The following is a 12434-nucleotide window of genomic DNA, read 5'->3' as shown; positions in this document are numbered from 1 at the left end:
CTTCACTTCTCTTGCCTGTGGAGTCAAATTCATAAAATGCTCTTTAAAACCCAGGTCCATGAGTTGAGTACCTATGTCTTCTTCTATGTACTTAATTGTTTCAGGTCTTATGTTTAAATCTTTGATCCATTTTGAGTTAATTTTTGTACAGGGGGAGAGACTGTAGTCCAGTTTCATTCTTTTGCATGTGGCTTTCCAGTTTTCCCAGCACCATTTATTGAAGAGGCTTTCTTTTCTCCATTGTGTGTTGTTGGCCCCTTTATCAAAAATTATTTGACTATATATATGTGGTTTTATTTCTGGACTTTCTATTCTGTTCCATTGGTCTGATTGTCTATTTTTCTGCCAATACCATGCTGTTTTGATTGTCCTGGCCCTATAATAGAGTTTGAAGTCAGGTATTGTAATGCCCCCAGCTTCATTCTTTTTCTTTAGGATTGCTTTGGCTATTCGGGGTTTTTTATAGTTCCATATAAATCTGATGATTTTTTGCTCTATTTCTTTAAAAAACGTCATTGGAAGTTTGATGGGAATTGCATTAAATTTGTATATTGCTTTGGGTAATATAGCCATCTTGATTATATTTATTCTTCCTAGCCAAGAACAAGGTATATTCTTCCATCTCATTATATCTTTTTCGATTTCCCTTAACAATGGTTTATAGTTTTCATTATATAAGTCCTTTACATTCTTTGTTATGTTTATTCCTAAGTATTTTATTTTTTTTTGTTGCAATCGTGAAGGGGATTATTCTTTTGAGTTCCTTCTCAGTTGTTTCATTGTTGGCATATAGAAAGGCTATTGACTTCTGTATGTTAATTTTGTATCCTGCGACCTTACTGTATTGGCTTATTGTTTCTAGTAGTCTTTTTGTGGATTCTTTGGGGTTTTCGATGTATAGGATCATATCATCTGCAAAAAGTGATACCTTTACTTCTTCTTTTCCGATATGGATGTCTTTTATTTCTTTGTCTAGTCTGATTGCTCTGGCTAGAACCTCTAGTACCACATTAAATAAGAGTGGAGAGAGTGGACAACCCTGTCTTGTTCCTGATTTAAGGGGGAAAGCCTTCAGTTTAGTGCCATTTAATATGATGTTAGTTGATGGTTTATCATATATGGCCTTTATCATGTTGAGATATTTTCCTTCTATACCCATTTTGTTGAGAGTCTTAAACATAAAATTGTGTTGTATTTTATCGAAAGCCTTTTCTGCGTCTATTGATAAGATCATGTGGTTTTTGTTCTTTGTTTTGTTGATATGGTGTATTACGTTAACCGTTTTACGTATGTTGAACCATCCTTGAGATTCTGGGATGAATCCCACTTGATCATGATGTATTATTTTTTTAATATGTTGTTGTATTCGATTTGCTAGTATTTTGTTTAGTATTTTAGCATCTGTATTCATTAGAGATATTGGTCTGTAGTTTTCTTTTTTTGTGCCATCCTTGCCTGGTTTTGGTATGAGGGTTATGTTGGCCTCATAAAATGTGTTTGGAAGTATTGCTTCTTCTTCAATTTTTTGGAAGACTTTCAGTAGAATAGGAACCAAGTCTTCTTTGAATGTTTGATAAAATTTGCTTGTATAGCCGTCAGGGCCTGGACTTTTATTTTTGGGGAGGTTTTTAATGGTTTTTTCTATTTCTTCTCTACTGATAGGTCTGTTTAGGCTTTCTGCTTCTTCTTGACTCAGTCTAGGAAGGTTGTATTGTTCTAGGAATTTATCCATTTCTTCTAGGTTGTTGAATTTAGTGGCATAAAGTTTTTCATAGTATTCTACAATAATTCTTTGTATATCTATGGTGTCCGTGGTGATTTCTCCTCTTTCATTTTGGATTTTGTTTATATGAGTTCTTTCTCTCTTTTCCTTGGTAAGTCTTGCCAAGGGTTTGTCAATTTTGTTGATCTTTTCAAAGAACCAGCTCCTTGTTCTATTAATTTTTTCTATAGTTTTTCTGTTCTCTAATTCATTTATTTCTGCTCTGATTTTTATTATCTCCTTTCTTCGGCTGGTTTTAGGTTGTCTTTGTTCTTCTTTTTCTAGTTCCTTAAGGTGTGAAGTTAAGTGGTTCACTTGGGCTCTCTCTTGTTTGTTCATATATGCCTGAAGTGATATGAACTTCCCTCTTATTACTGCTTTTGCCGCATCCCATAGATTCTGATATGTCGTATTGTCATTTTCATTAGTCTGTATATATCTTTTGATCTCTGCACTTATTTTTTTTTTTGACCCATTCATTTTTTAAAAGTATGTTGTTTAGTTTCCACATTTTTGTGGGATTTTTTTCCTCTTTTTTGCAGTTGAATTCTAATTTCAAGGCTTTATGATCAGAAAATATGCTTGGTACAACTTCAATTTTTCTGAATTTGCTGATGTTGTTTTTGTGGCCCAACATATGGTCAATTCTTGAGAATGATCCATGTACACTGGAGAAAAATGTATACTCAGTCACTTTGGGATGAAATGTCCTGTAGATGTCTATCATATCCAGGTGCTCTAGTGTTTTGTTTAAGGCCACTATGTCTTTGTTGATTCTCTGTTTGGATGACTGATCTAGAGCCATCAGCGGTGTATTGAGGTCTCCAAGTATGATTGTGTTTTTGTCAGTTTTTGTTTTAAGATCAATAAGTAGCTATCTTATATATTTTGGTGCTCCTTGGTTTGGTGCATATATATTAAGAATTGTTATGTCTTCTTGATTCAGTGTCCCCTTAGCCATTATGAAATGGCCATTTTTGTCTCTGAGTACTTTTCCTGTCTTGTAGTCAGCATTATCCGATATGAATATTGCTACACCTGCTTTTTTTTGGATGTTATTTGCTTGGAGTATTGTTTTCCAGCCTTTCACTTTGAATTTGTTTTTATCCTTGTTACTTAGATGAGTTTCCTGTAGGCAGCATACAGTTGGATTTTCTTTTTTAATCCATTCTGCTACTCTGTGCCTTTTTATTGGTGAGTTTAATCTGTTTACATTTAGTGTAATTATTGATACTTGTGAGTTCCCTATTGCCATTTTATATCTTGCTTTCTGTTAGTTTTGTGTCTTGTTTGATCCTTCTCTTTCGTTTTTCTATCTTTTGTTTTTATTTGGTTGTATTCCATACATCTTTCCTCTGTTGCTATCTTTTTTATCTCATGTGCTTCTGTGGTGGTTTTTTCAATGGTGGTTACCTTTGAGTAATGAAAAGGGTCCCTACCCTGTTCATTGTAGCGAACTATTTTGTGAGTACTTTTGCACTCCATCGTCCTTTGCTACTGTTAATCTCCATCTTCTCCCCCTCTTTCTTTTTGTTGTTGTCACAGTTTAAATTTGGTTTTATTGTGTTCTTCTTGGAGCTTTTACTTGTGGCTCTGTTTTTTTTTTGTTCTTTGTATCTGATTGGAGAACCCCCTTTAGTAATTCCTGGAGTGGGGGTTTTCTGATGATAAATTCCCTCATCTTTTCTGTATCTGTGAATGTTTTTATTTCTCCTTCATATTTGAAGGATAGCTTTGATGGGTATAGTATTCGTGGCTGAAAGTTCCTCTCTTTCAGGACTTTAAATATTGGGGTCCACTCTCTTCTAGCTTGTAGAGTTTCTGCTGAGAAATCTGATGATAATCTAATGGGCCTTCCTTTATATGTTGTATTCTTCTTTTCCCTGGCTGCCTTGAGAATTTTTTCTTTGCTGTTGGTTTGTGTCAATTTCATTATGATATGCCTTGGAGTAGGTTTGTTGGGGTTAAGAAAATTCCGAGTTCTGTTTGCTTCTTGAACTTGAGGCTTTAGTTCTTTCCACAGGCTTGGGAAGTTCTCATCTATTATCTGTTTGAGTATGTTCTCCATTCCATTTTCTCTCTTTTCTCTCTCTGATATACCTATTATTCTTATGTTATTCTTTTTGATGGAGTCAGATAATTCTTGTAGGGCTATCTCATTTTTTTTAATTTTTGAGTCTCTTTCTTCTTCTCTCTGTTGTGCCTCAAGTTGCTTGTCTTCTATTTCACTAATCCTCTCTTCTCTCTGACCTGTTCTATTAGCTAAGCTTGTTACTTCGTTTTTCAGCTCATGAATTGAGTTTTTCATCTCTGTTTGATTTGTTTTTATAGTTTCAATTTCCTTGGACATATATTCTTTGTGTTCATTGAGTTTTTTTCTGAGCTCCCTAAATTGCCTTTCTGTGTTTTCTTGTATATCTCGGAGGATTTTTAGGATTTCTATCTTGAATTCTCTGTCATTTAGCTCCAAGGTTTCCAATATATTAAATTTTTTCTCCATAGATTTGTCCTCATCTAGCTGTGTTACCTCTCTTTCTTTTGTATCCATGATATTCGATTTTCTCTTCCTTAATGGCATCTGAGGGTGGTTTTGTTGATAGTATTAATGAGATTTAATAAAGAATAAAAAGTTAAAAAATTAATAAAAAAAATCGAAAAGAGTTGTTTTTTTAAAAAAAAATTAATAATGAAATAAAGAAAAATAAAATAAAATAAAAATTTTTTAAAAAGGAAATTATTCCCCCCCTCCTTTTTTCCTCTCCTCTCCTCTCCCCTCTTTCTTGAGAAAATCTTGTGGTGAACTGTGAATTATAACAAACAATGCCTGTGATGGAGGGCCTGAATTGGGAAAAGTAATAAAGGGGCAAAAAAAGAAAAAGAAAAAAGAAAAAAAAAAAAGAAAAAAAAAGAACGTATGGACCCACAAAAAGCAAATAAGGAAAAAATTTGGGTCAAGAATAAAATGATTTGCTTTTAGGTGTTGGTTGTCTAAGAGTTATGATGAGAGGAATAAGAGGAAAACAGAAAAATGGGGGGACAAATTAAAAAATTACTATTGTATTTAGTGGAACAAGAACTAGATAAAATGGAGAGCCAGGGATGGGAGCACTGCTAGTGAGTTAAAAAGGTGAAGTAAAAACCCCCAAAATGCCACAAACATAAGTTTGAGTCCCAGATAAGATAATTTGTTTGTTATTGAGGTTTGAATGAGAGGAGATGTAAAGGAGAAAGGAAGAAACTAATATAGAGGGAGAAAAGAAAGAGAGAGAGAGAAAAAAAGAGGGAACCACTAAAAGAAGAAAAAGGAAAGGAGAGAGAGAGAGAGAGAGTTAAGGGTTTTGGAGTGCAACCCTCATAGAGAGAAAGGAAGAGAAGAGAAAAGATAATGGGAGATGTAACACTTATGGGTAGTGTAGTTCAAGGAGAGGAGAGAGTAAGACCGGCAGAGAGTTAATCGGCCAAATTGGAGGAGGAAAAAAAGTATCAAGAATGAAGATAAGAGAAACAAACGAACAAATATAATAAAATGGGATAGGTTATAAAGTCTGCAGATTATTCTTGATTTTGAGAGGTTATCTTCTTGCTTTTTCTTTTCTCTCCCTCTTCCTGGTCGGTGACTCTGTACCCCGGGTTCTGCCCCTTTGGCACGCTCAGGTAGAGGTTTGCAGTTGATAAGTCTCTATGGCAATGTCATGTATTGTGCTTTAGTCTCGTTGGCAGTCGAGGCTCATTAGCATTTATAGGCTCCGACAGTGAGAGAGTCCGTGTTCCTGGAGCCTTTCTCCTAGTCTTTCCTTCCTCAATTAGTAGCCTGATAATCCAGCTATGGGGTTGCTGCTGCCTCTGCCTGGATAGTAAGAGGCTCAAAGAGCTGGCAACTCCCCACTCTATTTCCACTCAGCACAGGGCTCTGGGTAAGGCTCAGTCAGTCAGAGCTGCTAGCATAATCAGGCGGGCTTTCCGCCCACTCAAAGACCTCTGGCTCTGTCTGCCACTCTGTCGGGTAACACAGGCGGGCGCCGACTTCCGGGGCGCTTGGAGGAAACTCTCACTCACTGGCTGCGCGTGCAGACCAGGATATCCGGCCAGCAGTCTCACGCTCTGAGTGAAACCCCCAACCGCAGGGAAAAGTTGCAGCGTTGGAATTGAGTCTCGCTCCGTCCCCATGCGCGGCTTTTGCAAGGCGCTGGGGCGGCCCGAGATTCTGCTTTGGCCCACACAAAGGCCCCTGACTCTGCCCCTCTGTGCCATAACACGGGTGCGCACTGCCGAGGCACTCGGAGGAATCTCTCATTCACTATCTGTGCGCGCAAACCAGGATATGAGGCCGGCCACGTTTCCCTCTGAGTGAAACCCCTCCAGCACGGAAAATCTCCACCGTTGGAATTAGTTCTCACTCCCTCCTGTGCGTGGCTTTCCCAGGGCGCTGGGGCTGCCCAGAGACTCTGCCCTCGGCCCACAGAAAGGCCTCTGAACCTGCCTCTCCGTGGGGCAACACGGGCACCCACTCTCGGGGCCTAGGAAAAAATCTCTCGCCCACTAACTGTGCGCACGCCAACCAGGAGACCGGGTAAAATGGCTGCCCCGCTTGTCTTTCTTTGTTTGGGTTTGGCGCGAGTGTTAGCTTGTATTGCCTGGGTTGCCACAGGATCAGTTTTTCCTCGGCTTGGATCTCCGTGTCACAGCCTGGTTCGGCCGTTTGTGCCACGTCCTGGATCTATTCACCCCCTTTGCCCGCCTCAGTTTCTATATTCACAGTTACCAGAGAAAGCCGCCCTGTTTAGGTTAGTGAGGAAGGCGGAGCATTTCTTACTCCCTATTTCCTTCGGGGTTTGGTTATATATTTAGCCAATTTTTCACTTGACCATACCTTTGGGTGTATTGCGAAGCTTCTGGAGGCACCAAGTATAGGTTTTTCTGTTTCTGGTTGAAGATCTTGTTGAGTTTTGGGGGAGATTTATCGGTATCGCTTCCTACCCCGCCATTACTCTGACGTCATCTCGGAACAAAATTTCTTATTGCAGTGATGAAAATTTTCTAAAATTAGACTAGCAATTGGTACACAATTCTGAATGCAAATTAAAAAGCACTGAACTGTACTTTTTTTTTTTCTTGTGGGAGAGACAGAGAGAAGAACAGATAGGGACAGACAGACAGGAACAGAGAGAGATGAGAAATATCAATTCTTCATTGTGGTTCCTTAGTTGTTCATTGATTTATTTCTCATATGTGCCTTGACAGGGGGGCTACAACAGACCGAGTGACCCCTTGCTCGAGCCAGCAACCTTGAGCTCAAGCTGGTGAGCCTTGCTCAAACTTGCTGAACTGTACATTTAAATGGAAAAATTGTGTGATATATAAATTATATCTTAATAAAGTTATTTCAAATAAAATTTAAAAATAAAACAAAACAGGATTGCCTGACTAGATGGTGGTGCAGTGCATAGAGCATCAACCTGGGGTCAAAACCTCAAGGTTCAAAACCCAGGTTCAGCCTGACCAGGCGGTGGCACAGTGGATAGAGCGTCGGACTGGGATGTGGAGGACCCAGGTTCGAGGCTGCCAGGTCACCAGCTTGAGCGCAGGCTCATCTGATTTGAGCAAAGCTCACCAGTTTGAGCTCAAGGTTGCTGGCTCAAGCAAGGGGTTACTCGGTCTGCTCTAGCCCCTCAGTCAAGGCACATTTGAGAAATCAATGAATGAACAACTAAGGAACCGCAACGAAGAATTGATATTTCTCATCTCTCCCCATTCCTGTCTGTCTGTCCCTATCTGTCCCTCTCTCTGACTCTCTCTGTCTCTGCCACAAAACAAAAACAAAAACAAAAACAAAGCCCAGGTTCAAAACCCCGAGGTTGCCAGCTTGAGCATGGGGTCACTGACTTGAGCGTAGGATCATAGACATGACCCCATGGTTGCTGGCTTGAATCCAAAGTTCACTGGCTTGAAGTCCAAGGCCCCTGGCTTGAGCCCCAACGTTTCTAGCTTGAGCAAGGGGTCACTGGCTCAGCTGGAGCCCCTGGTCAAGGCAGGTATGAGAAAGCAATCAATGAATAACTAAATGCTGCCAACTACGAGTTGATACTTCCTGTTCCTCTTCTGCCTGCCTCTCTCTCTCTCTCTCTCTCCTCTCTCCTCTCTCTAAAATCAGTAAATAAAATTTTGCCTGACCAGGCGGTGGCGCAGTGGATAGAGCATCGGACTGGGATGCGGAGGACCCAGGTTCAAGACCCCAAGGTCGCCAGCTTGAGCGTGGGCTCATCTGGCTTGAGCAAAAGGCTCACCAGCTTGGACCCAAGGTTGCTGGCTCGAGCAAGGGGTTACTCGGTCTGCTGAAGGCCCGCAGTCAAGGCACATATGAGAAAGCAATCAATGAACAACTAAGGTGTCGCAACAAAAAACTGATGATTGATGCTTCTCATCTTTCCGTTCCTGCCTGTCTGTCCCTATCTATCCCTCTCTCTGACTCTCTCTGTCCCTGTAAAAAAAATAAAAATCTTAAATTTTTTTATTTTAAAGTAAATTCATACTTATATGTATCCTTTAACCACATTTATCAATTCTAAACATTTTGCCACATTTTTACCATTCTCTAGTCCTCTCTCAAATGTTTTCTTCAGAAATAGTTTAAAGTTGTACATGTCATTCCTCTTTATTCCTTAATACTTCTGTGTGAACTTTTAAAGAATAAAGACATTTTAGCCCTGACCAGTGGCTCAGTGGATAGAGCATCAGCCTGGTGTATGGATGTTCAGTTAGATCCTGGGTCAGGGCACACATGAGAAGCGACCATCTGCTTCTCTTCCCCTCCCCCCCCTTCCCCTTCTGCAGCCAGTGCCTCGATTGGTTCAAGTGTCAGCCTGGGAGCTGAGGACAGCTCAGTTGATTTAAGCATCAGCCCCAGATGAGCTTGCTGGGTGAATCCCTATTGGGGCGCATGCAGGAGTCTGTCTCATTAGCTCCTCTCCTCTCACTTAAAATTAAAAAAAAAAAAAAAGGAATAAGGACATTTTTTTAAATCTCATATTAATACTACTTCCATATTCCAATTTTGACAGTTATCTCAATGTCTTTTATAGCATTTTTAAAGTTATCTTATGTCTTTAGTCTCCATAAATCTGGAGCTATTTTTTGTTTTTATTGACTCCATCATTTTGAAGGGTATACACATTACTTTGTAAAGTGTTTTTCAATTTGATATTGCTTCCTCATGGGATGGTCATGCATCTGAGGCAAGAGTATCATGTGAGCCCTGCTGCGTCCTCAGTGCGTCACACATACAGTGATGTTCATTTTTGTGTCTTGGTTGAGATGGTGACCTTCAGGTTTCTCTGCTATTAAGTGACTGGTTTTCCTTTTGTAATTAATAAGCAATGTGTGGGGAGATAGACTGTCTTTATGACCATGTATTTATTTAATAAATATGTTATACATTTCTTTCTATTGATTTGAGAGAGAGGAAGGAGAGAGGAGAGAAAGAGTTCTCTCATTGCTTCACTTAGTTGTGCACCCATTGATTGCATCTCATACGTGTTCTGACCAGGGTTCAAACTGGTGACCTTGGGGTCAAGTCAGTACCCCTGAGATCTAACTGGTGACCTTGGCGCTCCAGACAACACTCTATCCACTGTGCCACCATTCAGGGCTGTTAATACATTTTGGGTTTTTTTTAGTGAGAAGAGAGGAGACAGAGACAGATTACCACATGCGTCCCAACCAGGATCCACCCAGCAAGCCTACCAGGGGGCAATGCTCTTCCCATCTGGGGCTCTTGCTCCTTTCAACCAGAGCCATTTTTTTAGTGCCTGAGGCGAAGGCCATGGAGCCATCCTCAGAGCCTGGGGCCAACTCACTCAGTCTAGCCATGGCTGCAGGAAAGAAGGAGAAGAGAGAGACAGAGAAAGAGAGACAGAGAAAGAAGCAAGAGAGGGAAAGGTGGAAAAGTAAATGGCACTTCTCCTGTGTGGTCTGGCTGGGAATGGAACCTGGGACATCCACACACCAGGCCAATGCTCTACCACCGAGCCAACTGGCCAGGACTGTTAATAGATTTTTGTTTGTTTGTTTGTTTGTTTTAGGTTTGTTTGTTTTTTTGTATTTTTCTGAAGCTGGAAACGGGGAGGTAGTCAGACAGACTCCCACATGCACCCAACCGGAATCCACCTGGCATGCCCACCAGGGGGCGATGCTCTGCTCATCTTGGGGTGTCGCTCTGCCTCAATCAGAGCCATTCCAGCGCCTGAGGCAGAGGCCACAGAGCCATCCTCAGTGCCCGGGCCAATTTTGCTCCAATGGAGCCTTGGCTGCAGGAGGAGAAGAGAGAGACCGAGAGGAAGGAGAGGGGGAGGGGTGGAGAAGTAGATGGGCACTTCTCCTGTGTGCCCTGGCCGGGAATCGAACCCGGGACTCCTGCACGCCAGGCCAACGCTCTACCACTGAGCCAACTGGCAGGGCTGTTTTGGGGATTTTTTGCTATTTTTCTGAAGTTAGAAGCGGGAAGGCAGTCAGACTCCCGACTGGGATCCACCCAGCATGCCCAGCAGGGGGCGATGCTCTGCCCATCTGGGGCATCGCTCAGTTGAGGCCAGAGCCACTCCAGCACCTGAGCCGGAGACCATGGAGCCGTCCTCAGTGCCCAGGCCAACCCTGCTGCAATGGAGCCTTTGGCTGCAGGAGGGAAAGACAGATACAGAGAGGAAGGAGAGGGGGAAAGGTAGAGAAGCAGTTGTCTCTTCTCCTGTGTGCCCTGGCCAGGAATCGAACCTGGGACTTCCACACACCGGGCCAACACTCTATAATTGAGCCAATCAGCCAGGGCCTGTTATTGCATTTTTGAATGTTTACTTTGAAGGCTTAAATATTTAAGAAATATATACTGTAAATGACTAAAAAATCTGTGTAAGCACTCTAAAAAAGTGGAAGAAAATGCAAATGACAAGCAAGAAGAAAAAGTAAATAGACCAGATATGGAAAGAAAAATCCATAATGAGGAAGACCAGAACATTAAGGAGAGAGAATTTAGTCAGCAAACTGAGAGCAAGATGGGCGGGGGAGAATGAGGAAATGTGTGTCTAGCACTGTGATATCTGCCAAGAACTTTGATCCTGTCCTCATACCTCTCATTGTCTTGGTCCAAATATACCTTTTATGGTTATAAAAAAAAAAAGCTCAAATAAATATTTTGCATAAATGGACAATTAATTATGACAGGCTTTGGAGAGAATCTGCTGAGAGCTTCCAAGTACCTATTTAATCATAAGCATCTATTTTGTCTGACTCACAGCACAAGTGCTACATCTGAGAGGAAAAAGGCATTCAGTGCTTTTCTGTAAAAATATATGAGAAATAAGGATGCTATTCAGATTTGATGCACTGTGCTCAGGCAGCAGCTCTCCTATCATAATCCTCCTCCACAGAGCTCCCCTGGGTGAACAAGGCAGCAATTTTCTACTTTCCATTTATGTTCAAAAGCATCACCAACATACAAGTTTATCTACACAGGCAAGCTTCACAAATTTTTGTCACCAGAGGAAGATACGTTTTTGAGCTTGTGATTACAAGAAATTTGTTCAATGAAAATCTTGCAGTTGTAAAAAACATAACTTTTCAAACTTTATGGTTAACAGAAATGGCTTGTCCTATGGTTGCTTGTTATATCACAGTTATTTTGCCAAGTTACCTCGATCTCCCACCACTAGTCCCAACCCAAACATTTTATTTAAGAGTATCAGATCTATGTTAGAGAAATCAACAGATAACTAACCACCAAGATGCAGTTTTCTGTTCTAAGTCCCATACTTCATAATGTGAACACCGATGGCAGATATCAAGCCCAGGGGAGGTGGGTGACTAATTCATTAGACAGGCACTCTAAATATGTAGTTAGATTCTTGATATTTGCCTTTTATGCACCTCAGATTAATCACTTCTAATTGAAGGTAATGTGAGAGATGCAGTTGCAAAATTAAATGGATTTTGAAGTATGGACCTGTCCTTTCTGCTTACACTGATGTCTGCTAAACTCTGATGGAACTATAGTTTGAGCTCAGAAAATATGTTTGCAACAAAATTTATAATCATCTTACTTTTTTTTTTTTTTAGAGGGGGTGGAAGACAGGAAGGGAGAGAGATGAGAAGCATCAACTCATTGTTACGGCACTTTACTTATTCATTGATTGCTTCTCATATGTGCCTTGACCAGGAAGGGGGAGCTCCAGCCAAGCCAGTGACCCCTTGTGAAGCCAGCAACCTTGGGCTCAAGCCAGCAACCATGGGGTCATGTCTATGATCCCACACTCAAACCAGCAGCCCTGCACTGAAGCTGAATGAGCCTACACTCAAGCCAACAACCTCAGGGTTTTGAACCTAGGTCCTCAGTGTCCCAGGTCAATGCTCTATTCACTGCACCACCGCTTGGCCAGGCAGCTTTTGTCTTTTGACAGCATGAAAAGTGTATTAAGATATTACTTGTGATTTAAAATTAGTTGTTGAAATGATGTCATCACATTTTACACATAAAAGCCATTTTGCCTTATGATTTTTTTTTTTAGACAGAGTCAGAGAGAGGGACAGATAGGGACAGACAGACAGGAAGGGAGATGGGAAACATCCATTTTTTTCATTGCAGCACTTTAGTTGTTCACTGATTGCTTTCTCATATGTGCCTTCACCG

The sequence above is a fragment of the Saccopteryx leptura genome, chromosome 3 (assembly GCF_036850995.1).
Source record: "Saccopteryx leptura isolate mSacLep1 chromosome 3, mSacLep1_pri_phased_curated, whole genome shotgun sequence".
NCBI classification, from domain to species: Eukaryota; Metazoa; Chordata; class Mammalia; order Chiroptera; family Emballonuridae; genus Saccopteryx; species Saccopteryx leptura.
The sequence above is the reverse complement of the archived record's forward strand: the minus strand, read 5'-3'. Positions refer to the sequence as shown.